At 34.2% G+C, this 15,932-nt stretch overlaps 1 protein-coding gene across 27 annotated transcripts in view; it reads right to left on the bottom strand.

Moving 5' to 3' along the window:
- Ptprd (protein tyrosine phosphatase receptor type D) overlaps window positions 1-15,932 on the bottom strand; it is a 2,195,185-nt gene that overhangs the window by 1,894,931 nt on the left and 284,322 nt on the right. The gene's annotated exons all lie outside the window — the stretch shown is intronic.

Raw genomic sequence — 15,932 nt, forward strand, 5'->3', positions numbered from 1 at the left:
TTGGAGATGGGTTATAACTGTTCCTTCAGTTATGACTTGCTACCAAAAGCCATATTGAATATAAATTCAGTTTTCAACACTACGGTGTTTATTTAATAAACAGAGATGACAAGTACTGAAAGGAAAGGATGTTTATAAATCTATATTGGAATTATTATTTATAATAATGAAGACCATCTTATAAAAATAAAGATGTTTAAAGGCAGATCGTGAACAATAGCTGAAAATGTACAAAACTGGAACTCTAACAATCTCTGTACAAGGATGGAGGCTGTAGATTAAATATTTGGCAGTGACTTTTTTTCCTCCCTCTCATGATTTAATTCATATTGTCATCATCCTCAATTCTGTCAGCATGAAAATAAAACATATATTTCTCAAAAAATGCTTACAGCCACCAAATGCCATTTCTCAAGAAAATTCTAATGCCTGAAGTGCATTATCTGCCATTTTAGTGGTTTGGTAAGCAGCTTGTCTATTGGGATCTTAAAATCTTTACAGCATATAGATTTCCTCCTCAGGTACTAAACCCTAGAATTTGTTTTCAGGATAATTTGCATCTCAATACAGGTAGTTAGCAGAGAATTTCAAAACTGAAGTTGAATTATAATTAGTGTTTTGACTTACACATGTGCTGTTTATGAAGAGACAGTTATCTAAGTTGTACATTAATACTGATAAATTTTACCTAATGCAGTGATATAAATAGTAGTTCCTGTACTTAGGACAGAATAGCTGGCGATATTAGCTTGAAGATTCTGTCTCTTAATCACACAAAGCTTTGGTAATACAATGATAAGGCTTTAGAAAAATTTGGCCAGGATTTCTCTGAAAGTTTAGGGAAAGGCATCAGAATACTTTAGGCAAACGTTCTGTCATGTGTTTTCCAGGCTCTTTTTGCAGAAGGCTATTGATTTCTTTCATATTGTAATATTTCTTTTGTTATTCACAAAACAATCAAGTGATACTCACTAAAAGCATTTAAGTCTAATCCACAGAGATCAGATATCTAAACAGCATCCTGAAGATGAAAATTATATGGTTTATTCAGCTTAAGTCCCCAATAGTGAAAGAAAAGAAAAAAAAAACTTTTTCTAAAATTTACTTCTAAAATATATTCAAAGTTTAGCTATAGGCACCATTAGCTGACGACTCACCAAGTCTTAGTTTTCATCCAATGAATATTAATAATCACATGAGTAAACTATTAACTATGTGCAGACTCATCTACACAACTACATTTAAAACCACTGTAAGTGTGTAGACAAACTTTCATAAGCCCTTGCTATGGGCAATAACATTAAAGCAGGTCTATGAAGATTGAGATGGACATTGATTAGCAACATGAACTGTTTCCAGAAGTCTTATAAATATCATGTGAGTAGCAATGTAATATTTAGACAATATAGAATTACACAGAGAATGGTAGAAATTTATATCATTCTTATTTAATTAACAATAACAGCATCAACAAAGCTTCCTGATACTTGGTAGACAAATTAAAGAACTTTCTGGAAACAGACAAAACCAAAGAGGATGGTATTGATGGTTGAGATTTTTTTTTTCAAATCAGAACAATGAGATAATCTTTGAGGACTTAAACTGTAATGGAGTAGATTAAAATAATAAAAAATATTTTGTTACTTTTTCATTTTATTAAATTATTTTTTAGTTATTTTTATATGCATGAATGTTCTGTCTGAATGTATGTATGCATGTCATGTATATTTGCCTGGTGCCAACAGAAATTACAGGAGGTCTCTGAATCTTCTGAAACTGGAGTTACGGTTGACTGTGAACTACCATGTGGGTACTAAGGATTGAAACGAGGTCCTCTGCAAGAGCAGCACATGCACTAACAGTTGAGTCATCTCTCCGCTTACTCAATTTCTAGCTATTGTTCAACATAAGAAGGAATGTGTTTGGATGGAATTCATATATGAAGACTTGAGTTGGGAATGATAATCTAAGTTGATTACCACAAATAAGACGTATGCGGTAGGCTGATGCTCAGGCATCCACAGGATCACAAAAAAGAATGGGCAGTTGCCTCCTGAGTCTGAAATCACTTTTATTCTTTTAAGCATTTTTGCTTTGAAATGCATGTTTTTAGAAGATAATTAATCAGTGAGGTACGTATATTAAAAATAATTAAAATAGCAAATATAATGGCATAATGGCAACGTGACAATGGTCCCAAGAAGTAGAATGCATCTAAACCAAAAGACAGAGCTCTAAATGTATGGAGAAATTTCATGTGCAGGTCGTCACATTAACGTTTCCATTCAGTTCCACCCAGAACCTGATGCATATGATCACTTTGGGATGACATCAAACATCCTTATCATCTTAAATATGAACCTTTAGCAGACAATTTAATGCAGGACAAACCCATAAAGACTGTCCAAGATTAAATAGTGTTGGCACAGCCCACTATATGCAAAATAAATGTAACAAAGTGACAGAGCAGGACTCATAGCTACAGCTAGTTGTAAACTAAGCCATATTTATGTGGTATCCTTTTAATCCAAATGGCAAGATCGGAGGCTAATCCCTAAATCTTACAATTTTACAGTTTAGATAAACCACAATTTATTTTGTTCTTAGCCAATGCCTCATATCTAAAATCAACTGTTATTTGAACATAAATACTCAGACTAACATAAATATTTCTATCTACAGTTAAGCTTTAATAAAAAAGCCAAGTTTTCTTTTTTGAGCCAGTCTCAATCTTAGTTTTATTTATGTTTGTAATACCAATTTATGGGATGTTGTGAGGTTGGTTTAAAATACATAGAAATCAATTAAAAGCATAGACACTCTGAAAAATAGATAGAAGATAGTAACTACTAAACAAAAGGGACTTGCATTGTTCTCACACTTGACTCATTTGCTTCACTTTCCTATAAGCATGTGAGCTTTCACTAGACATTGCCTCCAGAATACAATTTACTTCAAAGGTTCAAGTAAAAGACACATTAAACTGGGAAATATGTGGAAAGTCAAATTATAAAGGGCTAGGCCTGAACACCTGTAAGGAAATTCTGTGTACTTAGGCTCCTGGTCAAAACAAGAATTCTGTAAAGAACTATTCATTGATAAAATGTTGAAGAGTGTAATAATTCTTTAGTAAAAATATGCAGGACTGAACAAGATCAAACCAGTTAAAAATTGTAGCATGGATGTGAGGCTTTGGAAAAGCCATATCCTTAACTGAGGAGCTATTGGCAGGAGGTAGCTCCTTTGGGAGGCAGAGTCGTTTGGGTGTTGGCGAATACTGACAGGTTACACATACTCCAACGTGTGACCCTTTACCCATGAATATTTGGGCAACACTAATAGGACTCAATAGATTAAAAATGTAGTTAATTTCATGCAATATGCACAATTTTACTTAAGATATTGAGAAAATAATGTTTTTAATTATCATAAAACTATTCTAAAGGGTTATGAAATAATAAGGTTAAAAAAACAAAACTATAGATATGTGTTTAAAATCCAAGTAGTAGACTTACATGTAAAGAAAGAGTTCATGGTTCTACTGGATGAAAAGTGCTGGTCAATGAGTATAATAATGTGGAAATGAAAGAACACATATTTTTCTACTTGATAAGAAACCTATTATACTTAAAATAATTGTTAGGCTTTTAATATGAAATGTTTACCATAAATTACAGACTACGAATTTGAACACCAGCTAATGGACTTGTATAAGGCCCCACATCAGCAGGGTTCCACCAGCTCTAATGGTGTGATGTAGTGAGGTATAAGCCTTGAACATAGTAACAGTAATTGGGCATGACACAAGGAACTTTAGCAACTGATAATTGGAAACTTATTTTGAGACTGACTAGAGATTGGAAGTCCATCTCTTCTTGAAGAAAAGTAAATGTTCAATATAATTTTAAGAGAGATGTAAAACAAATTAAATGATTACCTTGCATTGCATTAAATTCACAGAAACAAAAAACATATAAATGAGTTGATAAATTGATTTGTCTTTCCTTAAAGGGAATAAGCTTTTCATGAATTGTAACATTTCTGCCTGGCTGTACTGAGTTTTAAATTATGAGAGCATTTTATTAAGTTGAAAATTGAATAAAATAGCACTTCTGTAAGGAGAAGGATCCTTAATTCACAAATGGAATTCACTAATATAAAGTCTTTTTTTATAGGAGGCCACTTGTTTGTTCCTGGCTGCTCAGCCCCAAAATAATCACACAGAAATTATATTATTTGTAATACTGTTTGGTCAATAGCTTAAGCATACTTTTGGCCAACTCATATCTTAAATTAACCCATCTCCATTAATCGGTGTATTGCCACAGAAGTGTGGCTTACTGGGTAAAGGTCCAGCATCTGTCTCCAGCGGGGCTACATGGTTTCTCTCTGACTCTGCCTTCTTCCTCCCAGCATTCAATTTAGTTTTCCCCACCTAGGTAAGTTCTGCCTTGCTGTAGGCCAAAGCAGTTTCTTTATTCATTAACCAATAAAAATAACATATAGAGAGAAGGACCTCCCACACTACTCTTCATAGGAAAATGTTAAATGATTAGAAACACTGGTATCCAATTTTTTATTTAAAATTTATAATGTACATGTAGATTTTATAATGACTTATTAACACATACAAATCATACATAATGATAATCTGCCCTGCATCTACACCTCCTTCACACACACACACACACACACACACCAAGCAAACTGATTAATATTTTAATGGTTCAACAGACTGATTCTAGTATGGTAACATTTTTATGTTAACATTCCATTACCTTGTGATGTATGCCAATTTCCATCAAATTCAAACACTGTTTCCTCAGAGAGAAGAAAGCTTATGAGACTCAGAAGGTAAATGATATTTACATGTTTATGAAAGGAGAAACTGATGAGATTCATAGTACCCTACTCAATGTTACAGAGTTGAAACAAATGCCGAAAAGGAAGGATCTCTGACCTGTTGAGCAGCCAGCAGCCTTTGGGAGAAGATTCTTCACCTGCATGGTGGTAACAGAACTACTTCTGAGTCAATCATGCACCTGTAGTAACTCTTATCACATGCTTTGCAAATAAGACTGATAAATCCATGATTTTAAAAGTTAGACTCAAGTGGAATTATTATATTTCTTTTATCTGTCTTCTTGCCCGATGGACAGTGACTAGAGACTGGATCATCTCCTTGGGATTTTACAAAACAGTTCAGCATGGAAACATGAATGTACAATTTATATAATTCAATATGGTAACTTTAATGCAATAAGCAGAAATTCCTTTTAGTTCATTTTGTTTTTATATTGTGAATTATATGAAATAAAAGATACAAAAAGAAAGATTGACAAAGCTAGACATTTACAGATTCATTGTAAAGTTAGTATAGTTTTCCTTCTATTTAAGTGTATACTTGTTTTTGCTAAAATAAATATACAAAAATAATAAAACTAACAAAAATGTAACTCATATTCTTGATTGGATACTCATAAAAATCTTGGTACAAATACAGCAAACTGTAATAGAGATTCAGCAAGTTTTGTGTTCCTCAATAAAAAGTTACCACCTAATTTAGATGAAATGTTTATGTACAGCATGTTCCCACAGTTGCTTGAGACACATGATTATATATAGAAAGACTTCACCATATTAAATTTGCAAAGCACTAATTGAGTATTCTTTTATAAATAAAGTTATTTATTAATTATACAAATTTTAAAGTAATCTAACAGTAAAAAAATACAAATACTGAAAGTGAATGAAATGCTGTAATGAAGTCAAATGTCCAAATTGCTGTCACTGCTAGATCTCATTCAAATTTATAATAACATGTAGCAGAGAGCTTGATAGTACATGGTTTCCATGTTTGTTCAAACATGGTATTAAGATCCTGGTGTATAAACATCATATACACTTGGTGGAATTTGTTTTCAACTATTCACCCAAATACTAGCAATTAAATGGAAATTAAATGTGATATAATTAAATCTCTTTCAGTCCAGACTGACATTGATTCTATTCATTTCCACATAAGATGTATAGTTCATTCCCACTTATTCCTGCAAATTTCATTTTGGTTAATTGGTTTACAAGTTATGAATGTAGTAAACATTTTTTTTTTTTAGTCTGAGAAACAGAGAGTACGAAGAAACGAATCTACTGTGAGTTCTATTATCATAATATAATAATATGAAGCATAATGTTCATTGCTTCAATATGAACATTTATCTATCTGAGTATGTTACAGTATTTCTATTATTTCTAAATAGAAACATGCATGCTATAATGATTCATTAAGTTTTTTTGTTTGTTTTTATTTTGCAATGCATTTTAAACAATTTTATATTTGTGATAATGAATATAATGTTAGAAACATGAGTGCTCTATAACAATGCTCTTTCTCTGAGTGTAAAATGTCTTCAGAATAAAAAGGGTCTAAGGGAATCACAGTCATCAATAAGCACTTTGTGAGGAACATCTGCATATCAGACAATCTATGCTCAATATTTGCAGAGTTCTCTGTAGCTGTAAATAACATTTATTAACTTCAATGAATAATTAACTATTTTGCCTCCTAGGAAATTCATTAGGAACTGAAGATAAGCAAACACAGACATGTGAACATGTCAGATACCTTCGATATAAACAGACTACAGACACTGATGCATGCTTTACACATTTCATAACGTTACTTTTATATATTGGCAACTCATTAGACAATGAAGATGGAAGACAATTTTTATGCAGAATGAATTAAATTTCTGACCCTTACAAAGGCTAGTGAGCTATTCTTGTAGCATGAATTAATCTCATCCAAAAAGGCCTGATCATACTAGCCTTTGGACATGAACTTAGGTCAATAATATACATGCTACTGCATGCCTTCTACAACTTCCCAATGAGGGAAAGAAGTGCAAATATTTCCATTATCGTATTTGTATTTACTAGATACACTGAATGGAATGTCTAGCCAATTTTTACTAATTTCTATAGTTCACAACAATAATTTATTTGTACTCTTTTTGCTGGATAGACATTATTGCGTGAAGTACACACAACATTTTAAAAGCTTCCTTAGAGAATTCTGAAAGAGAAGAAAATAATTCCATTGGCCAAAGTGCAAGAAATTTATCAGAGGTGCAATGAAAATGGTTCTGTTTCCAAACCTCCCCAAGAAGAACATGAGGTATTTGATCATTTTCTAGTCCTGTGTGTCAGTATATGACTTTGTAGAGTTCAAACTCATGCCAAGCTTTTCAGGTAAGAGTGCAATATGATGATTGTGCTGTGCCTCTGGGGCTCCTATGGAGAGACACATGTCCACTCTGATATTTTTTAAAACAACTCTTGGGTCTTTACAACATGAAACTTACTGTCTTCAACTACAATTTCTAGAAGCTTTCTTATGAGATTTCTTTTGCTTCTAGGTTGAACTGTATCATTTACAAAAAGAACTTTATATTTTCTGACAGAAACTTACTCTCCTAGTGATGATTTTATCTTAATATCAAATCAACATTAAACAAACACATCTATATTCAGATTAAATTAGATCTACAATAATCAGGAAAGCAAAAATCCTAAGAAATTATGAGAGATATTTGTGTTCGTGTGCATGTGTGTATGCATGCGTATGCACATGTGTGTGCTTCTGAGTGGAAAGTACATATCAACATTGGTCATCTTTCCTAATTGCTCCAGTAATTGAATGTCAAGAACTGATGGTGACATTCCACAGGGAAGAGAGAAACATTGTCAGTAGATTATCCCAAGATCATTTCTTGACATGGATGCATATTCCGGATCTTGGGTTTTATAAGAAAATAAAAAAATATATATTTTGTGGTAATATTTATTGATTGACTGATTTGTTTCCTAATTTTTTAGATAGGGGTGTTTCAATCTTAATAACCTTATTATATCATCAACAGAAAACAATCTTTTAAAGGATCTTGTGGTATATTGTTTAATCTTGTCATTTATGAGTATATTTATGTGAAGGTAGTTCACCTTGGGAAGTCTCCATCAGTGTTTTCTATGATTTCTATTTTTATAATTTAATATAATTTTATATTCAGCTATCTTCGTCCTCAAAGAACTGTCACGTGGGATTTCCCTCTATGGTATAAGTATGCTTTATTACCATTGGTTAATAAAGAAGATGTTTGGGCAATAACTTAGCAGAATATACCTAGGCTAGAGGAGATATATATAGAGAGAGAAGACAGAGTCAATGAGGTACCATTTGGACCCTTAGCCTTGGGACAATCCACAAGTTAATAAAAATGGGCTAATTAAGATATAAGCGTTAGCTAGAAGTATTCCTAAGCTATTGGCCAAACAGTGTTCTAATTAATCTAATTCCTGTGTTATTATTTGTGTTCAGAGGGCTTATAAATGAATGAGCAGTCTTCACCTACAGAAATGTGCACATAACTTGGCAAGTGCAAAGCTGTAGTGATTTTTTACTCTCTTGTGTTAAACAGGTATTAATAGGATCAGGTTTCAAGCAGACTCCACATGCCCCAAGTCCAGGGAGTCAGTTCATTGGTATAAGGACATAACTAGGACAAATAACTTCTTAGGCTTATGCTCACTGTCTTCATTAATTACTCCTAAGCATGAGCCACATTCGTATTTGGAAGAAGCTGTGCTGTCAGGGTTGGTGGTGATACAAATTCTAGTATCACTCTATCTTCACTATTGTCCTTGTTAGTTTCAGTATTATACTTGTTCTCAGCCACTTCGTAATACAAAATTCAAATGCAATGCCTCATGCATGCTCTCCTTTCTACAAAGTTCTTATTCTAAGGACCACCCACCTCCATCCAGGTCTAGTAAGGTGAACATCCAAACTGCCTAGGCTCCCACAAAGCCAGTAAGTACAGTAGGATCAAAACCCAGTGCCATTGTTCTTGAGTTCTCAGTAGTCCTCATTGTCCGCTATGTTCAGAGAGTAAATAAATAAATAAATAAATAAATAAATAAATAAATAAATAAGTAGTTTTTATTCTATAAGGTCCTACCTCTAAAATGAATCTTTATTTTATATCATAGAGATTATGTGTCTGCTGGCAAATATGAAGTACCTGACTTTCCAACAAATAATACAAGTGTGTCTGAACTGAAAACTTCAAGGTTTGGATTGCCTAAACCCATATGGCAAAGCCTTCGAATGCAAACCACATTAAGGATCTATATGTGTGCTAAGAGGAGCCATCCATGTCTATTCTGAAGTAGCCACTGAGATATTCTAGAACAGTCCATCTTCTATCTGAATTGGCCCTCTGAGTGTGGGACATTTTGGAGCAGAGGTTATGATGTTTAGAAAGAGAATGTATCTCACAACACAAATGATTGAAAATTTGGTTCCCAGTTGGTCATGCTCTTTGGTAAGTTTGTGGAAGCACAGTAATTTGTAAGGAATTTCATAACACAAGGTATACTTTCAGTGTTTATACTCTCATTCAACTTCCAGGTAAGTTACTATGCTTAATATTTGGGGTTCAGTATATGGGTTTTTGGTTTTATGTTCTGGCTACCATACTTATCTGCTGTCATGACTCTTCACCAGGATGGACCCTTATTTCTCTAGCACTAGAAGCCAAAAGAAAGTCTTCCTTCCTTAAATCCCTTTTGGTCATCATTTATCATCACAGCAATGGAAAGGTTTTAAAACTGTGCTTACGTTCATACTCACATGTTAAATTTACTTTACTAAACCCTAACTATATGCAATTTAGAGTGAGGAAGGCCTATAGATTAAAGATTAAAACCCCATTTCATCTGAAATTTGTTCAAAATTTAGCCTATGTTTTGTTGTATGTAATTTTACTATGTTAAAATTAAAACTATCCTTTTCATTTAGACAGAAAAGGGAAGGTGTTGTGGGATTCCCTTCTGTATGCTGTGAATGCCATTGGTTAATAAAGAACTGTCTTGGGCCTGTGCAGAGCAGAATACCGATAGGCAGGGAAAACTAAACTGAATTCTGGGAGAAAGTAGGCAGAGTCAGGAGAAGTCAGGTAGCCCTGTCTGAGACAGATGCTAAAAGGAATTAATGGGTTAAATTAAGATGTAAAAGCTAACCAATAAGAATAGAGCTAACAGGCCAAGCAGTGATTTAAATAATATAGTTTCTAAGTGGTTATTTTGGTTCTGGGTAGCCAGGAATGAACAAGCGGTCTTCATACAACAATTGGAGAAGTACCACATTGGAGTAGGAGGTGTATTCTGAAGCATTATTTAGTGCAGTTTGCCTGAGGCTTAAAGGTGGAGAAGTCACTGAGTGCTGCTCTTTCTGACAGGGTGAGACTGCCTGGGTACCACACCAGCCTTTACTTTCTTCCCTCACATTTGTTTATAGCTAACTCAGTAGTAGACACTGGGAAGCTTGTCAGGAAGACTTCCAAGTAGCTGCTCTCTTCATATTTTGTTCTCCCATTGGCAGTTCTTTGTACTGCTTCCTGCTGATACCACAATTTCAGCAATTTCATACTATTGTTTCTGAAAATAACACAGAAACAGACACGTCCAGTCACTTCACTGGGGCCCCTGATGAAGTTGAATCTGCAGTTTTCAAATGTCCTGTTTTTGTGGGGTGTGAAATGGGTAGATGGGGAAAGAGGTTTTCTTCCGTTTGAAAGAGTAAACTCGTACAGAACAATTTTAAACTCAGGTCTGCTATTTCTAGGTCACACACTAAGAGGCCCATTAGGAACTCACCGTTAATCTCTACAACGATCTCAATAAAATTATTAGTCTCAGGTTTATGCTGCTCTTAGGCCAATGCAATTTCACTTTCCATACCAAATCTATATCATATTATGTTCTTTGCTAAGCGTCCGACTGTTCCAGATACGTTTATGAACGTCAGTTCCTATTTGGTTTTTAGATTTGTCCTATTTACCTGTGCCAACAGAGCTGAGGAATCGACTTCTGCAGGTCAGCACTTGATAGACTGAGGTGAGACAACTTTGCAGCATCTGAACTCTCACAAATACAGTTATAGTTATCTGTGCTCTTATTTAAGGAAACTTTTCTTCACCTTCCAAACGCTAATCAAGATGAATGCAAATTTTCTTCATTTTAATTCTGAAAATGCAAAATGATACTGAGCTTTTTGAAAAGTCTGGTTTACATGGAGATACATGCAAATATACTTAAAGGATTGTGGTGCTAAAGCCAAGGCATTCACAAGCTGTATATTATATGCAGGGTGCTGCAAAACTTAAGATAGGAAATGCCTGAACATAATTCTTCAATGTGGAAGAGTAGAATATTAAAATAAGCTTAAGGGTTGATAAGTTAATAATCCTAAATACAACTTTAGTATTTAACTTTCCTCCATCATGTCAACATATTAAGGAAAATTTTATTACATGATATACATAGAAAAATTTGAAAAAATACTGAAATACATTAGTGATGAAATATATATATATGCTTCTTCCTGGTAAAATATATTCAGTAGAAATCTATATAAAAGAACAATTCATAAATAGGAACTCATACACTTCCTACTAACATCAAAAAGAATGAGAAGATGTTCTTGCCCATCACTTATTTCTAATCATGCTGATAGTGCTTCCTAACGAAATAATACTTTTAAGAAGAATTAAGCAAAGTGATAAGTGAAACTGTGTTTACAAGCAGGTAACTAAAGCATCTCTGTCAAAATACAAGGGAATAATCATCAGCAATGACAGTGAAACTCTAGAAGCTGACTAGCAATTGAAACAAGTGTTCAAGATATAAAGCTGAACAAGTCAAACATTCTATATAACATAAATAAACAAATTCAACTTACACTGAAAACAAAACATAATTTACAACAATGTACAACCTAACTGAATGTTTATGCATCAATTTAACAAAATATGAACATCAAGTATGAAACTGTTACAGAAATTGAAAATAATAATTAAAGACAAAACTAATATACAAGAATAAAAATATATAATATTGTTAAGATGAGACTTTTCATAAAGTGTTCTATTATATTATATAAAACTCCTAAGAGTGAATGGCTCAATCCTTGTAGAGAAGGATCTTCTTGACGTAGGTGGTAATGAATGCAGAGATCCAGAACTGGACAACATGCAGTGAGTGAGAGACTTTGGAGCATTGAGCCATAAATAAAATACCTTTATCAAATCCCTCCACTCAAAGATCAGGGATCTATGAGAAAAAGGGGGTGGAAAGATTATAAGAGCAAGAAGATGCACACAATTCCAACAAGACAACAATTTCTGTACAAAGTAAGCAGTTGTAAATGTGAACTCACCAAGACCAGGACAGCGTACACAAGCTCTCAAAATATCAGCACTAAGGAGGGAAACTTCTTCCAATGCGCTACTCCTAACCAAGACTCTGTTTGGAGCCGATATTGACTGGAAGAGGGAAAATCCATTTTCTTCAGTAGAGTGATACTGGTTATTGCAACCGGAGTCCAGAACATGTCCTTGCTCAGAAATAATTGCAATTAGACTTCCTTTTTGTTAGTGGCTTCATCGGGCTTTTTGTTTTTTGTTAAGAGAAGGAACAAACATGAAGCTTGGAGTGTAGATCTTGGAGAAACTGTGGTATGGGAAGGATTAAGCTAGAAGTACACTGTATGAAACTCTCAAAGATGAATAAACAAAGTCTTAGAAACAAATTTACTTTATTGTGGTGAGCTTTAAAAGATTTAGAAAATCTGAAATTGGAAAGTAAAACTTGTCGAGATTATGGGAGACGTAAAATAAGGGGACAAGGGGGTGGATTTGTTCAAATCCTGTTTTAGCTATGTGTAATAATTCTCAAAAAATAAAATAAAATTTTGTATGATTAGGAGAAAAATCTCTTAATTTTGAAAGTACAAACTACCATTAATTATATGGAGCAACAGGAACTGCTCTCACGATTGTTAAAAACAATTCAAATCTATCTTTGTAAGATGGATTGGTGTTTTCTTAAAACAATAAATCTAATATTACACACCTCATTTTATCTAAGGTATGCAAAACTGTATGTTCATATAAGAATCCATATACAGATTTACTTACAATGCTAAAAGTTGCTACAGTCAAGATCCTTCAATATGTGAATGGATAAATGTGAGACAAAAATAATGCACTATGATTTGGCACTATAAATAATTGGGGTTTGCAAGAAAGAAAAATATGGGATACTTAAATACATATTACTGACTAACATACATTAGCCCAAAAATAGTTATACTGTAGGATTATCACTAGGTGATATCGTAAAACAGGCAAAGCTATGGAATCAAACAAACAGGAATTCTTATTCATTGCCAAAAATCACTGGAGCAAAAGAATGAATGGGAAGAACATGGGAATTTATGACTATAAACATACTCTGTACAAACCATAATGGTGTTTATATTATGATACATCTGTTCAGACTTAAGATAATGCAATGAGTGAACATTAAGAGTAATCAGCAGAGTGACCTCTTGGACTTAGTTTTCAACTTTGCTTGACAATGATTATCAGAGTTCATTAAGCATAACAAATGCATTTCTCTGCCAGGTCTGTGGTAATGGTGCAAGGCAGGGTAGGAGAAGTGCAAGGGATTCTTTATCCTTCAATTTTGATGAAAATTAAAGGACTTTCTAAGAATTCATTTTAAAGAAAAACCCTGTACATGTTAAAAGATTGTTTCTCCTCTGCTCAGAGCTTCCATAACACTGCCCTCCTTGCTATACAAATCCTAGAAGGTATTCCTTATTAGTAGTCTTGGGTCACACAACTTAAACCAATCATTGTGTCCGTATCCCAGAAATGACAGAATGAAACATTTGTAGGTATGTCTTTCTGTAAATTTTTTCTCAGAAGTTCACAGGTAAACATAATAATCAAGAACAATAAACTCATCAATCTCTCTATATGAAGTAGCACACAGATCATTCACTGTGCTGCTTTTATTGAGCCAAGCAATCACTTCTAATGTCATTCGTAGACTAGAGTGTTTAATCTCATAGTAAGCTAAAATGAGGTGAAAACAAAGATAAATTCATAAAATCTGAAAGGAGATGAGTAAGTAACCAGAGAAATAGAGGAGAAATTAAAAGGGATTTTGGAGGGCAAAGGTTTTCTTTTTACTCAAACCATCACACTATGGGAAATTTGTGGAAGATTGTGTTGCAGAAGTTTACATGGGTTATAGAATCAGATATATAACTTTGCTTAGGTAGCATTGGCCTGAGTTTACATCCAATTAAGAATAGAACAAGGATCAGCAAGAAAGAGTGCTCTAACTTCCAAGAAGAGTATGTCTAATAGAGAAAGTTAAGAGGCTAAGTGCCAAGAAAATGAAAGAAAGAGAAGAGCAATTCTATATAATTGATGGAGGAATAGAAAATCAGCAAATAATAACCAGACAGGAACTGTTCAGAGCTGTATCTGAAGCAAGATAGTATGTCCACACAAACAAATGGTAAATGAACTGTAATGTTAAATTTGAGAGATGGGCAAGAGTTACACTGTAAGCAATAGTTGAAACTGGGAACTGGGTAGTAGGGAAAAACATAATTTCTGCTACAGACATAGTGATATAGTGTTTCTTTATGTACAATGAAGAGATAAGAGCATAGAATTTTGAATGGAAAACACAGAGCTAAGAAACACTAGATGCACCCTGCCAGGTCAGCTGTCTTGCAGACGCAACATCAGCAGATACTGCAGTTTGCCAGAATATTGAATCATCATCTCCTTTTCTTTTCCAGGCTCATAACTGTAGCATTGTTGTCTGATTTGGCTTAATTTAGTGTAAGGAAAGACTGGCACATTATATTATTACCTCATTCTAATATAAACTACCTCCATAGCATGCAGATAAATGAATTTTATTATGAATTAAAAATAAAATTGAATGAAAGTTTTCTTTGGATAAGAGTAGAATAGGTTGGCAGCCAAATTAAATAAATAATAGATAAGAGATATGTAGGCAGGTAGGTAGGTAGATAGATGATTGATAGATAGATAGATAGATAGATAGATAGATAGATAGATAGATAGATAGATAGATAGATAGATGATAGATAGATGATAGATAGATAGATAGATTGATTGATTGACTAATTGATTGACAGTTCATAGGCAAATATATATGGAAAGATAAACATTCTAACAGCACAATTTAGCCTTCCAAATGTTGTTGTCTACGTGGATTTAGATATACTTTTGTTATGTAGTAGTAGGAGCGGTGGGGCTGCGTCCCCAGCACCCTGGCCGCCTGGCTAGCTTATGCCCCGAAATAACAACACACAAACTGTATTCTTTTAAACACTGCCTGGCCCATTAGTTTCAGCCTCTTAACCCATTTCTAATCTATGTAGCACCACGAGGTGTGCTTATCAGGAATGATTCAGCATGTCTGACCTGGCCGCTTGCTCCATCGCATCTGCTTCAGAGAGCAGAGCTATCGCATCTTCCCGGGAGAGGGCAGCATGGCGTCTCTGCTCCAGAGAGCAGAGCTGTCGAGTCTGAGCTCACTTCCTCTTCCTCCCAGCATTCTGTTCTGTTTACTCCACCCACCTATGCTCTAACCTATGAGGGCCAGTCAAGCAGTTTCTTTATTTTTTTTTAACCAATGACCTTCCTCCATCATGGTTAGATTTTTTTCAACTTGACTAAAGCCAGGGTCATTTTGGGAAGAGGAAGGTTCGATTAAAACAAAATGCTTTCATTTTATTAGCCCATAGGCAAGTCTGTGGGACTTTTTCTGGACTAATGATGCATGTGAGAGGGTCCAGCCTACACTGAGCAATGCTACACCTTGGGAGGTGGTCCTGGATTGTATGCAAAAGACAACTTAATCCAAAATATGGACAAAAAATATGTAAGAGCTATTAGTCCAAGGTCAGTGCTTCAGTTCCTGTCTCTAAATTCGTACCTTGAGTTCTCCCCTCGCATCCCTCAGTGAGGGATGACAAT

This window comes from Microtus pennsylvanicus, chromosome 13 (genome assembly GCF_037038515.1).
Source record: "Microtus pennsylvanicus isolate mMicPen1 chromosome 13, mMicPen1.hap1, whole genome shotgun sequence".
Lineage (NCBI taxonomy): Eukaryota > Metazoa > Chordata > Mammalia > Rodentia > Cricetidae > Microtus > Microtus pennsylvanicus.